We start from the raw sequence: 15906 nt of genomic DNA, 5'->3' as shown, positions 1-15906 counted from the left end.
AGTAATAAGTTAAACCATTTCAAAATGAAGGTTCTGACTTTTTTTCTAACAGCTTGATTACTTTTTTCTAACAGCTTTTTTCTTGATTATATAGAAATCCATATGGCGGCATGTCCACTGAATTCAATGAGACCAAATCCTAGATCATAGTCTTTATCTCGCAGAGCAAGGCATATATGAATGTTACTGGAGAGGGAATTCCATAAAACCAGACTTATCCAACAGGTGTAGATACCTAAAGAAAGCTTGGAGTCTGGTTTCCCTCCTGACTTTGGCAGCCCTGGTTGTCCTCATTAACTTGCTAGACTATAACTTCCATTAGTTTCAGCCAGAATGTCCAGTCGTCAGGGATGTTTGAAGTCTTATTCCAAACCATCTGAAGGTCACCGGGTTGTGGAAGCCTGAATGAAATCAAGACAGTTGTTGAAAGGGCCTGGATAGGATTGTGGAATAAGAGTTAAAGGACTGCACATAAAAGCTTTCTGGGAGATGATATATAATGAAATGGGGGGGGGATGCTAAAAATAACTTTTGTTAAGAAACCAGAAGCTTTTCTATTAGGAATTACAGGTACGAACATCCCAAAGGAACAGAAAAAAACTTTTCATGTATGGAACAACAGCCGCCCAGATGGTACTAGCCCAGAAATGGAAAGAAGACAATGTCCCTACCAGAGAGGAGTGGCAAACCAAGCTGATGGAGTATGCCAAGATGGCAAAACTGACTAGAAAACTCAGAAACCAAGAGGACAAAACTTTATAAAAGAATGGGGGGAAATTGTGAGTTATTTAGGAGACCACTGTAAGCAGATTGAAACATTGGCAGGATTTTGATTTCTCTTGTAGTGTAACAATTATCATGGATAATATGGATTGATATAAAAGTTGGAATATCAAAGAATATGTAGTATTAAATGTTTAAAATGGGACGCCATGGAGGGGATGGGGGGAAGTCCTGAGATTTGGAGGAATCTCTGTATATGGCTATACCGTACATTTGGATTCTCTTTTATAACTTTGTATTTGTAAAACCAAATAAAAATGATTTCACACACACACAAAAAAAGAGTTGAAGGACTGCACAGTACATGACATGAGTTAATTTCAAAGCAACTGCTGCGGAAGAGAGAGATTTATATGTTTGAAAATATACAACTGCCAGAGTACAGCTGCTTCATAGTGAAAACCTATGCATATTCAGAAGTTAGTCTTGCTGAGTTCAATGGTCCTATTGAGTTGTAGACAACTGAAGGTCACTAGCTGGAATAGACTTATCAAAGGACACTGCAGTGTTATCAATTTTGAACATGATTAATGGTCAGTCTCTCTCTTTCCCTGGGAATTGTAGTTCTGTGTAGCTGTCTGCGAATTTCTAGCAGAGCACTCTCAGTGACCTCACTGGACAAACTGCAATTGCCAGGCTTCTTTGGGAGAAAGCCATGCCACTACGCGTAAAAAATGATATAAATTTGTAATGCACTTAAATTCACACCACTGGAGTGCACTAGCTCACTGTATAGATTTCCCCACCCCCTGCTGAATGAGAACAGATGTGCAACAATAAAAGAGCAAACGGCAACCTTTTATTGGCCACTGCCCATGCTCAACTTTTCCAGCTTGCTTGTATCGATTTTGTTATCACCACCTGTGGTTTACATCTGTGCTTTTAAGGCCCAGAGCCTGATAAATCTTTAAAAGACATGGCAAGTCTTAGAGCACCTTTGAGATCAGAAGGTGCTTCCCAGGCTTAATAGATAAGGAATTCGAGTGGAATAGTCAACACTTCAGAAAGCAAGATTATTCCCTCAGTGGAATATTTTGTTGTTCTACCTGACCCTGCACTTTTGAAAGCAAAGACAATGAGGTTGTTCTTGGGAGGGGAAAAGAACATGTCCCAAAGTACTGAACAGACGAAACTGCTAACTTCTCAGCATCTTTGCGGTATACACTGTGGAATTAGGGGTTGTATGTTGTCATGCTGTCAGAGAAGTTGCTTAATGCAAGCCCACGCAACTTGTGACCCCACCAAACGGAATAGGGCTGGTTTCTGGTTCGAGACCACTCTGGACAAAGTGCCCTTTGGCAGTTTATTCTCTTCCTTCAGAAGGATTGATTCAGATTCAGGCCAATGAAAGCAGCAGGAGCATTCTAACCAGTCTTTCTTCATTGGCGATCACTCATAGCCGAGTAAGATGGTCCTCCATAAACATGGTTTTAACAGTGAGTCCGTAAGTGACTGTGGAGGGCAATTCTGGATCCACACGTCCTTCCACAATAGGGACATATGTTTTCGGGTGGGAGTTGATCACGTTAAGGTTTTCCCAAGCATGCCTTCCTCTTAGCACATTTCTCCCTTTTGTCCTGAGTTCAAGTGTCTTCAAAACCCATGACACCTTTGACAAAGGCTGTTCTCCAATTAGAGCGCTCGCAGGCCAGTGTTTCCCGGTTGTTGGTGTTTATACTGTTTTTTTTTTTTTAAGATTTGCCTAGAGAAAGTCTTTGAACTTTTGTTGACCAACAGCAGTACCAGACAGCTGTCACTCTGGTCATTCTTCAACAGCCTGGCCTGGCCTTCTCTTCCACCACCCTGAATCTACTGGCCTCCACATTCCTTGGACCCCCACCTTGGACCCTTCATTGCGGATATTACTGTGGACCACAGCACAGACCAGTTGGATTGCCCAGGGACGGAGGAAGCCTCTTGGCCGCCCAGGGCAGCAAACGCCATGTGGAGGCATCCTAACGTGTGCGTCGTGACATCATGGCGCATGTCGGGATGGACTGTGCATACGCGGAAATGCTGCGCATGCGCAGTCCATCCGGACTGGCACTGCTGCTCCCGCGGCAGTTTGTTGGGCTGCCCCATCCGTGCTTCTTTATGGATGGCCAGGGCAGCCCCATGAGCTGCAGCTCGCTCGTCGGCTCACTCGGTCGCCATGGGAGCAGCAGCGCCGACTCGGATGGACTGCACATGCGGGCCGGTGCTGCTGCTCCTGCGGTGACCGAGTGAGCCGCTGAGTGAGCGGTGGCTCGTGGGGCTTCCCTGGCCATCCGTAAAGAAGCACAGACGGGGTGCCAGGCAGCGGGGCTCGGCTTGGGGAGTGGTGGGAGGGGCTGCCGAGTGTCACCCCCCTCCCCTGGAACCTGGGGCGGCCCCGCCCCCATCACCCCTCCCTTGCTATGCCACTGTGGTTGCCAAGTCTCCAGGTCTTACCTGGAGACTCCAGGTTTGCCTGGCTCTCCCCAGGTGGCAGATGGAGGGGTTGAATCTCCAGGTGGATGAAAGCACCTTTAAAAACGTGTGTGTGTTTTTGTGTGGGGGTGTGTGTGTAGGGCTTCAGAAGTGTGCAGAGCATGTGGACAGCTGAGAAACTAGAGTGGAGACTGGAGAGTCTGAACAGGAGAAGGTATTTATTTTCATTTGAAGTGAGGTAGAGACTAGATGAATTATTTCAGGAAGAAATGACCACAACACACCCTGCTTCACCCTATAATGATCCTCTCACTTCAGTTGGATCTGGGAATGCCCTCTTCTGCTAAAGCTATTATCCAACCAGTGACATATTTGCTCCTATGTTAAGTTTCTGGTTTTTTCCTGAATGGTATGCTCCCAGTGATTGCGGCTAATGCTTAATTTGTCACTGTTAATGACATAATGGAGGCCTGCCCCATCACGTCACTGTGATCCACCTAAAGGTTCCAGGTTTGGGCCTTGAAATATCAAGGTCTGGGGTACTCCTGATCTGTGTTGTGGAACTCTGCGCATTGAGGTTTGTAGTCTAGCAGAGACCAATAACCAAGCAACAAGTAGTGAAGCCAAAAGGACTTCTTGTGCAAGAATGGTGACTCAGAAAATAGACACCGCATAGAGGTTACACACATACTTTTACAAATCTCCACAAGCAGCCTGATACATGTATCACTGATATTAACTGCCCCCACTTGTCCCCCCTTCATGAGGTAGTTAGTTATAAGCAACCTTAACTACATATTCAGGAGATTTCCACTGCACCTCTCTGCCCCAACCTAACCCTTCCCAACTTCCTTTATGCTTTTGACTTGCCATTAGTGCAACCTACTTAGTGCTCACACTTACCTCACAAGCATTTACATACTTAACAAATGGCTTAACCACAAACTTTATCTGTTACCATGTGGTACGTGACTGGTGCTGTGGTCTAAACCACTGAGCTTGCTAATCAGAAGGTTGGCAGTTCGAATCCGCATGATGGAGTGAGCTCCCATTGCTCTGTCCCAGCTCCTGCGAACCTTGTGGTTCGAAAGCACGCCAGTGCAAGTAGATAAATAGGTACCACTGCAGTGGGAAGGTAAAGGGCATTACTGTGCACTCTGGCTTCCTTCACAGTGTACTTTTGTGCCAGAAGCAGTTTAGTCATGCTGGCCACATGATCCGGAAAGCTGTCTGTGGACAAATGCTGGCTCTCTTGGCCTGAAAGCGAGATAAGCGCCACAACCCCATTGTCGCCTTTGACTAGACTTAACCGTCCAGGGGTCCTTTACCTTTAACCCTTTAACTTTACCTGTCATTGCCTGCTGAACTTGCAAAACTGACCAGCAGGATCTGTAACCAAGATGAATCGAAATTGACTGGAGTAAATTTATTGATTATAAAAGATGTAATTGAGAAAGTTTGAAAACTCTAGCGGGGCTGGAGTAAGCCTATGACATAGTTTTATGGCTTAAAATAGGGAACTGTGTGATTAGAATGGACTAGAAAACCTGCTGCCAGGATGGAGGGAAGTTGTAGCTCGGCAGAGTGGGGATGTATGTGTCTTTGTATATTTAAGTCTGTTTAATGTGGAAATTTAATTTTTTTAAAAAAATGGGGAAAAAATACCTGTCATTGCCTGGAACTAGGAGATGCAACTTTTAGAAGCTTACAACAAGCAAGCATTGCATTTTCCAGAAATAGGTTAGGTCCTAGATTTACACCGTTTACTTTGCTATTTTCTTTGCTTTTTTAAGTTTATTTAGCCCAAGTGCCTCCATTTTCTTATAAACCTAGCAACCCTAGCTTCCAGGGGTATCTGGTTGGTCAATGTTGACTTACAATTAGATCTAAATATTGTGGTCTTGTAAAATATATTGATCTCATATCTGTCTTCCTCCCAAACTGTGCTGCCTGTGCTTAAAAGCAAGGGCAACTGTTTGTGGTGTTGTTTGTTGGAAATTTGCTTGGGACTTCAACAGTAAATAGGTATGAGTCAACCATGGCACAAGTGGCCTAATAAATAGGTCATAAAGACCTTGGAGGAAGCTCTTGCTATAAATTGAAGATTACCGATTATATCTATAACAGTATGTGAAAGCTAAGTTTATTTTGGTTTGGTGGAGAGTTCCAGAGAAATGATAAAATCCACTGCCGACCATAATGTTTGTCTCTGCCGCGATAAGTGATTTCGAAGGGAATATTTTCCCACAACAAAAGAAGAAAGTTTTGTTTGGAAAGATATGGAATTAAAAAAGGGTAAACACTTTCTGTTTATCCAGTAGTGGGAAATTAAAGAAATACAAGGTCTTAAAAAGTTAAATTAGGTTAAGTCTTACAAGCCATATGGGAGAAGAATTAACTTCTCAGTCAAAGAAATAGTCCTGGGGAAAAAATGTAATTAAACTGCAAACAGTATTTCTTCATGAGGAAATACAAGTTAGCAGAATCCCCCCCCCCCAAGTATTGCATATGTGCATGATTTTGAAAAAATAGTTTAACAAAATCTGGCAATAAAGTCACAATAAATAGTCACAGTGTAGATTGCATTGGAGTTTGTGCCATTGCTTCTATGTACCGTTTTGCCAGATGCTATTTATTTGAAAGAAAGCTATTTCTTAAACAAAAGTGGGTCTGAGCACACTTCAGAGGCCCACTATGTGGTTGGCCTTTTAAGGTGTTGCAGGATCAACACCCAATGACCAGCCATCCAGCAAGGCACCACCCTCATAGCGCCGGTTTGAAAGGTCCTATTGGCCAATTTGAATGGTCCTTTTTGACAGGAATTAGCCCAGTGGCTCCAAGGCCGCAGGTTGATTCCCCACAATGCCTGTGAAGCGTGTGAGGCTTAGCAGTGTGGGTCGAGGCCAGAGAAATGTTGCCCCCCTGGAGTGTGGTGAGTGGCCATTCTTAACCAAAAGATTGCAAACCCAAAGCACCACATGACCATGCATTTCATCTATTTTATTGGAACTCCTATAACATCTCAATTGCTTAGCATCTTAGGGCCAAAACAGAAGTAACAATATCTTACCCCGCCCCCCACCATAAGCAATTTAACCATTTGCCCCTGCTGGAGTCCCAATCTGGACCCACTAACATGGCTATTTACATTAAAAAAAATAAATAAATCTGCTTCAGATCCCTGTGATGGGGTGAGCTCCTGTTGCTCTGTCCCAGCTCCTGCCAACCTAGCAGTTTGAAAGCACTCCAGTGCAAGTAGATAAAAGGTACCACTGTGGTGGGAAGGTAAAATGTGTTTCTGTGCACGCTGGTTACCGTCACAGTGTCCTTTTGCACCAGAAGTGGTTTAGTCATGCTAGACACATGACCCAGAAAGCTATCTGTGGACAAACGCTGGATCCCTCGGCCGGAAGGCGAGATGAGCGCTACAACCCCATAGTCACCTTCAACTGGACTTAACCATCCAGGAGTCCTCTACCTTCTTTTTACACACACACACACACACACACACACACACACACACGGGTATTGTCACAAGCAGGTATGGACTAATTAGATCATTTTTGGTCTGTTTCAGTTTTGGATGTGTTCATTTCCAAGTTTGTTCCATCCAATTTCTTTATTTTTGTTCATGACACACCCACACACAAAGATTCATATTTAAATAATACTATACTATGGGGTCATCCAAGTATGACTCTTAATACAGTTTCCCAGTCTTCTTTTACAGGTAGTAGCCCATGGGGGCAATCATCTTTATTCTGTGCAACAGTTCTGCTTTGCAAAATTCAGATTAGTATGAAATCCAAAGAATAATTCTGTTCCCATCCACACAAAAGTCCAAGAGCTGTAGATTAGGTCAGTTCACTGTGGAATATAAACAATCAAATTCCTCAAACATTCCTAGTAACAACAATCACTTAATGAGCTGATTAACAGATTTTTCATGTTTCATAGGCTGCATGTCGTAATGAGTAGATAATTCAACTTTGGTTGCAGACATTTTTTTTGTTATTCTGTTACTTTTATTTCAGGGCAGAAAAGGTTATTATAAAAGTAGGTAAAATGGAGAGATGGAGATGGAGATGAAAAGTGTCGGAGAATATGTGGTTAAATTAGTGCATTTTATCACACCTGGTTAATTTTTATAAATAAATAAATATAAAAATTGAAAGGTAGTTTTTTTTTGCAAAATGTGGAAAGATTTTGTGACAGACTGTACACTATAGACCACAGATGATTTTTATTATTTATTATTTTTATATATTTTTTAATTTTGTTTTTTAAACAAGAATAATGTTATACAAACAAGTATACCAAGTTTTCTCATGTCATTTGTATAACACAAAAATAGCATAATAAATGTGGGAAAGTATCTGCAACTTGTTTCATTATTAGTGGTCAGTGTTTAAGTTCTTGGGCTATGAACTGGTTTTTGAAAAGTATAATAAAGATTTGCTTTGTAAGGCATTGTTATTGTCGCCACTGGGCAGGCAATAGTAAGGAGTGGGAAGTGACGTGGACTTTTTTTGTTGACCAGATGGAATGGAAGTAGTTGGCAGATTTAAATATCAGAGAGAGCAATGGGTCCTTTGAGATGTGAAAGGAGAAAATGGCACTGCTTTATACAGAGAACACACTTTTCTCCAATACTGACACAATCTGAAAGAATTTACTGGGTTAACTAATGGTCACTTGTCTTAATGTATCAGCTAAGATATTGGTCTTCAACTGGTACATTGGGAACTTCAGGTGTATAGGGGGATGGGGGTCACTACCACTGAACAAATATGTTGTGTAAATATAAAAAGTGGGCCCCTGAGTGCATATCTGGGCTAAAGGTGTCTCCTGGGTCTGAAAAGGCTAAGGACCGCATGTGTTGTACCAATTTTGATTAATTTTCTTTCTTTCCATTTTACTTCATCCTTGCTTTTCTCTGAAAATTTAAAACAAAGCATTTTCTTTTTTAATAATAATAATAATAATAATAATAATAATAATAATAATAATAATAAACACTTAAAAGTGGTTCCCATGGGATTGGAGATGGATTCCAATTTTAACTTCTGGAACAGAGCTCTACAAATGATGTGCTATTAATGGTGTCTGGATGTTGCACTGTGAACTTTCGCTACCCCCTGTTTCATGGGCTCTGCATGGCTGCTGTCAGTTTCTGCTTCCAACCTCTAAAACCACTTCAGTTGACTTGCAACTACTTCTTATCTCTTTCCACCAGCCACAGGGTCCAAATAAAAGCTTCCCTTCTGCAGATTGCTTAAACCTGCAGGAAATGTGCCTTTCTTCATAAGAGCAAGTAGAGGAGAGAGTGGGGAAGGCAGGCAGGCAAAAATAGGATACGAGAGAGTGCTCTGCTGAATAAAGTGCAGAGATGCAACCACGGGAGCAGGTTGCTTTTTCGCTGCTGCGTATTACCTTTGGGTCACATCAGACAGTTACAGCCCCATTTTAAACAATTAATAGAGATGCTATTCTCTCTAAAGAGGCTGGGCTGAGGTTTCATCAGGAGGTAGAAAGAGAGAGTTATTTCTTCCCTTCACAAATGCATACTGCTACTCTTTCAACAGGAATCCACTCCACATCATGAAGCAGCGCAAAGAATTCCCCAGTTACATTTCTGGCACTATGATAATGACCAATGAAGCCATCGTTAAGTCAATGTGGGCCATATGTAAAAATTCAGAGACCCACAGTATTCAAAAGACTTTGGAAAATAATAGCAATGTACTTCCATGGTCTGCACGTGAGGTTTCAACTTTCAATATTTTTAAAACCTGAAAACTGCTTTGCAGTTGAAATAGCTGCACTTGTTTGTGGAAAGATGATTGTCATTTTGGGCTTAGATTAATATCTTCTAAAATCAGAAGTAGTATGAAGTCCAATAATAATAATAAGTCTGTGGGCAGGGGAAATGGATTTTTAATATCTGTATGGTCGCTAATTTAGTGAAAGGCAGGTCATATACTATATATTGCACCTATATTTCCTTTATGGGCTTCAACGTAGCATACAGTGTATTTGTAGGGACAAAGTAGGAATGGTGCTCTAAACCCAACCAGTCTTGGGCTTGCTGATTGGGAGGTCGGCGGTTCGGATCCCCCTGATGGAGTGAGCTCCCATTGCTCTGTCCCAGCTCCTGAAAACCTTGCGGTTCGAAAGCATACCAGTGCAAGTAGATAAATAGGTATCACTGTGGCAGGAAGGTAAACAGCATTTCCATGTGCTATGGTTTCTATCACGGTGTTGTGTTGTACCAGAAGTGTTTTAGTCATGCAGACCACATTACCCTGAAAGCTGTCTGTGGACCAATGCCGGCTCCCTTGACCTGAAAGTAAGATGCGCGCTGCAACCCCATAGTCACCTTTCACGGGACTTAACCATCCAGGGATCCTTTACCTTTACCTTTACCTTACAGTATATTTGGAAATGTGTGCTAGAGAACATATCCTCCCTAGATACTGCCTGGACTTAGACAAGGAGGCTGTACTTTTATGCCTTGCCCTGAAACTCATAAATGAGGCTGAAGAGGGAAGCAGAAAAAAATGAATATACACTAGCTATTTTCCCATACACACAGCACTAGAAATCAGAGTTCTTCAATAAAATTGATCAGGAGAAACAGAATTCTAACATGTCTACAACCTTCAAATGCATTCCCTAAAACAAAACAAAAAACAAACAAACAAACAAACAAAAACCCTCTGTAAGTTTCCTAGAGGCATTCAACTTTCTGCCATTGGAGACAGAGTGCTGGATTTGACAATCTTTCGATGTGAGTCAACAAATCAATTCATATGATCTTGCCATTTCTATTTCACAAACCCGTAACCATTCTATGCTTTGACCTCTCTTCAAAAGGGGACTATATGCTTTTCATGGATGTCTTCCAATAACTAATTTCCTAATGCTTCCACATGGCTCCGCAACTCTGAGAGAACCTACATATGAGATGTGAAATTCAATATGCATCCTCCATGACCAGATGGGCTTGCTCCTTATTGTGAAAATGGTATGTTCTCAAAGATTTCCTTCTGGCTACAATCCAAAGAAGGAAACAATTTAATTATGTGCTAGTGCTGCGAGGGCCATTAGATTGCTTAAGGTTGAGCTTTCAGAAGAACTGGCACTCAAGTCTAGTGAAGATTATGTGTATCTCCAACTGTACATGAGTCAATTAATAATGTGAAATTTTTCAACTAGAGGAGGGCAGGATTAGTTCTTATGACAGTTTGTTAATTGATTCCTGTAGATGTAATGCAGGCCATGATGACACCAGAGTCTAATTCTATTGAGTGGGATGTGAAGAAGACTGGGTGAATAATATTTCCCATAAAGTTCATTTTATAATTCCAGGTTTTGCATTGTAGTTTTCATTTAAAGTACACCCTCTTATTTTCTTATCCCAAATGCCTTAATTAAAATTGATTCAAGTGACAGAATGTTAATAACACATTCAGTTATAATAATTTAAATTGGTTGTTCATGAAGGACTCAGGCGACAGGGTAAAACATCAGATCCTATGAATGGTAGTGTTGTGGCTGTTCCCTAACACATTTTGTGCCAATCAATTATGATGCCGTACCAAATTTAGTAACAATGCAATCCTATATGAGTCTACTCAGAAGTAAGTCCCACTGCTTTTAAACTCGCACATGAGTTTTTAAGCTGCATATTTATATTTTCTCCGTTTTTCACCATTCCTGATTTTTTTAAAAAATATAAACTCTTGCTGAGAGACACCCTGAGAACTTGATTCTAGCTGGTCCATAAGCACTACAAAAATCAACAACTAGATAAGTACATATCAGATTTATCGGCTCCTGCATTGCTTCCAGTTCTCCTTCAGTTTGGACTAAAATGATATATCATGCAGAACCAGAATTGAAATAAGGGTCATCACTATTATTGAGATATATACTAAACATTTTTTTTTGTTGCATCAAAAAAACACAAAATGAGGTTGTTCCTTAAAAAAAAACCATGTGTGCTTATGTAGATGAGGGACCTTACATAGGTTTGTCAAGAAAAGGAGTTATGAAAAATGGCAGATATAATTTTAAAGGGGACATAAATCCTTTCACTTTGTGATATGAGAGAACCTCCTAATGCAGGTTAAATAGACCCAGAGGGGAAGTTATCCTCGAACGGTTTTCAGTAGGATTTTATTCTTTGAAGTTGCTAGCACTGGATATTGTCAGAGATAGGATATTGGGCTAGATAAACGGCTGGTTTGATTTAGCGTGGCAATGCATCAGGACTCTGCTGAATCAGCTCTGCTAGTTTCAGGGACAAAGAACAGTTCAAGTGGATCAGATATACTCGTCCTAGAAAGGAACAGGTCTGAATTTCCCTCCCTGGTTCTCTTTAAGTAGCAAGAAGCATAACCTTGAGCAAGCTCATTGCTCTCACTGTGCATTGATTTCTTTATCCCAGCCTTTGTCAACCTGTTGCACTCCAGATACTTTAGACTACAGCACATCTCTCATTGGGATCTGGGTGGCACTGTGGGTTAAACCACAGAGCCTAGGGCTCGCTGATCAGAAGGTCGGCGGTTTGAATCCCCACGACAGGGTGAACTCCCGTTGCTTGGTCCCTGCTCCTGCCAACCTAGCAGTTCGAAAGCATGTCAAAGGGCAAGTGGAGGTACCGCTCCAGCAGGAAGGTAAACGGCGTTTCTGTGTGCTGCTCTGGTTCAACAGAAGCAGCTTAGTCATGCTGGCCACATGACCTGGAAGCTGTACACCGACTCCCTTGGCCAGTAAAACGAGATGAGCGCCGCAACCCCAGAGTCATCTGCGACTGGACCTAATGGTCAGTGGTCCCTTTACCTTTACCTTTACATCTCTCATCAGCTCAAGCCAGCATGACTGCCATGTGGCCTGGAGTTAATGAGAGAAAACATCTGGAGGGCACCAGATTGGCTGATTTAGTCCCAGGCATTCAATTTTTCATGGGTCTATTTGTTTCCTTAAAAATAAAAAAAATAAAAAAAAATGTTTGTCCTACTTTTGACCTGTCAGGAGAGGTCTACATGCAATAAAGCCAATAGGAAACAATTTGGAATGAGTCAACAATTAATAAAATAAACCAAAGCTACTATCAACTATTTCCCATTTTATCTCAAAGCCTGGTTATAAACAGCCTCCTAAAAATGGTAAGCATGCTGGCCTGATGTGCCTCATTTGCTGAGAAACGCTACACAGAAGGTGTTACTGTGGAAAAGTCTAAAGTTTGACCTGATTTTGTTCAGTGAATTCCACTACCTTAATGCACATGGGGAGAAAGCTTCTTTTGGGGAATCTCACTCCAGGCCATTTTGGATTCTGCAGGGAAAGACTTTCAGTATGAATTGGTCCTGCAAATATAACTGAAAGCCAGTGCAGTTCCATGCTCACCCATGTTCTGGTACAGGATCATGGCCACCACATTATGTTGGTGCGGACCTTTAAAGCCTCCAATAGCCTTGGTCTTGTATACCTGAAGGAGCATCTCCATTCCCATCTTTCAGCCCTGACACCAAAGTCCAGCTCTGAGGGTCTTCTACCAGCTCCTTCAATGCGATAAGTGAAGTTACAGGGAACCAGGCAGAGGACCTTCTTGATAGCGGTGCCTGCCCTGTAGAACGCCCTCCCATCAGATGTCAAGGAGATAAACAACTGCACAACTTTTAGAATACATCTGAAGGCAGCCCTGTATATGGAAGTTTTTAATGTTTTTATGTTCTGTTGAAAGCTGCCCAGAATTGGCTGGGGCAACCCAGTCAGATGGGTGGGCTACGAATAAAGGCAACAACCTACTCCTGGAATGCGTGTAAATTTTTCAAAGGTAGCCCTATGCAGATTACATTACAGTGGTCCAAGATGGAAACTAACAAGGCATATATTATAGTGGCCTGGTGTCCACCCTCCAATATCAGGAGAACCTGTGTCCCTCCAGCATGGCCAATGGTCAGGGATGATTCGAGTTGTTACCTGAAGAGGAACAGATTCACCATCTCTGCCCTAGCAAACAGACATAGTTGTCAAACTGGACAAAACCAGTAAGGCTTCTTTCTGCACCAGTGTTCTATACTGATGTTCAAGCAGCAATGTTGGGTCTAGGTGAATCTCTAGACCAAGGGTAGCTAACTATGGCCCTCCAGATGTTGTCAAACCCTATATCCCATCAGCCTTAGCCTGCATAGCCAATAGTCAGGGATGGTGTGGGTTACATACCCCTGACATAGATTGTGGGACTATTCCTAAAGGAGGTTGTGATCCCACAAAGAACAGGTTGGTCCCTACTCCCCATATCAACAAGGGTCCCCAATATCAACAACTCTGTCTTACCAGGATGGAGCTTAAGCTTACCATCCCTTATCCAACTGCTGGCAAGAATTCACCACCTCCCATTACCTCTATTAGAGGAATTCTATTTGAATAACATCTATTTCAGGAATTCAGTCTTTGTGAGTTCCACTATGAACTGACCTAATTCACACCACTCAGACCAAAGTTTAATGGAATGATGCTGTTAAAACAAATGGAAGATCTATCTGGTTACGTAATTTGCCTAGATCCTGAAATCATATTTCTTGGTAGTATTAAAGCTCATGTACAAATGTCAAAACAGCCAAAATTTGGGACTATGCTTTTAACACAAAGATCTTGCTTCTAAATGGAAATGAGGAGAGATCACCCTTTTGATAACAGAAGGGTGCAATGCGCAATGATGCACAGATTAATTAAGTTAACAGCATATGTGCAAAGCAGATAGGACCCACAAGCAAAGCATTTTTAAAAGTGTCCATTTGTCCCCTTAGAGTGTCTCTTTTAATGATAATTGGAGTAAAAAACAAACCTGGCTTAGTTAAGAACTTGAGCCAAATCCAAACGTATTTGTGGAAATTATCTGCTGTTAGTTATTAACGTGGGCGAATGATTTATGTATGTTTCCCCTCTGTACTTGCTATAAAGTGCTATGCATGACATTATTAATCTCCATCTAGGATTGTTCTAAGTATGATTTGGGATTAGTTAAAATCAATTTCAAACTTTTTTTTTAAAAGGATACATCTGGGTCAGGGGTCTAATCCCAGGTAGGGTGATTCACCTATCAGTTCATATGACAGAGAGGTAGAAACTATTATTTAGACTTATCAGTTGCTTGTTACCTAAAAGATCTCCAAATAACTTACATTTAAAAACACAAATATAAACCCATTATATATATATATATATATATATATATATATATATATATATATATATATATACACACACACACACACACACAATATAAACCATTAACATTCTCATTGAAACATCTGCAATCACAGACAAATAAAAACAACATTGCCCCCACTCCCACAAAGTGTGCTTTGGCAGCACACTAAAATCAGAAAAAAACTCAGCTAATCTGGGGGGTAGGAACAAGTCTTTACCTGGCATCAAAAGATGCCAGCAAATGTCCCTGGCAGACCACAATAGAGAGAGTATTCCAAAAACGGGGAGACATAACTTGGAGAGGCTTATCATTTACAGCAGGAAAGAGGAAAATATTTGTTTCATGGGGGTAATTTTGGGGGAGGGGAGATCCAGCAGTAAGTGGGGACTTCTTTCTTTCTCTTCCTCCCCACCCAGTGGGCTGCCAGGAAAAGGGAAATTCTGTCTTGTGAGGGGTCTGAATCTTCTCCTTCTCCTTCTCCTTCTCCTTCTTCTTCTCCTTCTCCTTCTCCTTCTCCTTCTCCTTCTCCTTCTCCTTCTCCTTCTCCTTCTCCTTCTCCTTCTCCTTCTCCTTCTCCTTCTCCTTCTCCTTCTCCTTCCATCCAGTGGAGTAGTGTGAAGGTGCTGCAGAGGCAAAAATTTTAGGGTGTCCATAATTTCAACTCCTGGTGCTGCACGCTTCCGTCACTGGGATCCATTGAAAACAGGAACCAGGAAGTGAGCTCTCCAGACAACGGAATGACTCTTCTTTTATTATATCTGCGGCTGCAATCTCCTGGGTGATGTGGATGCCCTTAGGCAAATGAATGTGCATGCATACTCCATCAGTTTCCCTCCTCTCCAACCAACCCCACCTCCGTGTGGCCCCAGGCACTGGCAACCCCCACTCTGCCACTGCTTCAATCACTTTATTGCAGCTGTCTCCCCCATTTCCCCCCTCTGCCCAACTTCCCTCACTCGGGGTCCTCCTCCTGTGTGAAATTATGCCGAGGCCTGCATGTGATTTGTGGCTTTCCCTCCCCTTCCCCGCTCTTGTGCTACTCTTGTTTTGTGAGATCTCGCCAGAAGCCACTGCTTCTCTACCAGTGGCAGAGGGGCTGGGACTGGTGGGGCACCCATGGGAGCACAGCCCTTTGCTGTTCTTCCACCTGAAGCTGGTGCCTCAGCTGGCTTCACTGGGGGGGAGGGGTCAGCTCTACTATATTGTTCCTAAAGCAAAATAAAATTCTGTGCAGGCCATTGTCCTCTTCCCCACGTCTTCAAAGCTACTGGACTAATAACAAACTCTTGAGGTTCTCTGACCTCTAGGTGGCTCTGTATGCTGTAGAGCTTTCACCAACTGGATGCCCTCATGATGTTTTTGACTACAATTCCCTCAGACCCCAGCCAACATAGTCCTAGTCCATAACATGTCTGGGGAAGGGAGCCAGTGTGGTGTAGTGGTTAAGAGTGGTAGACTCGTAATCTGGGGAACCGGGTTCGCGTCTCCAC

This window comes from Lacerta agilis, chromosome 7 (genome assembly GCF_009819535.1).
Source record: "Lacerta agilis isolate rLacAgi1 chromosome 7, rLacAgi1.pri, whole genome shotgun sequence".
Lineage (NCBI taxonomy): Eukaryota > Metazoa > Chordata > Lepidosauria > Squamata > Lacertidae > Lacerta > Lacerta agilis.
The sequence above is the reverse complement of the archived record's forward strand: the minus strand, read 5'-3'. Positions refer to the sequence as shown.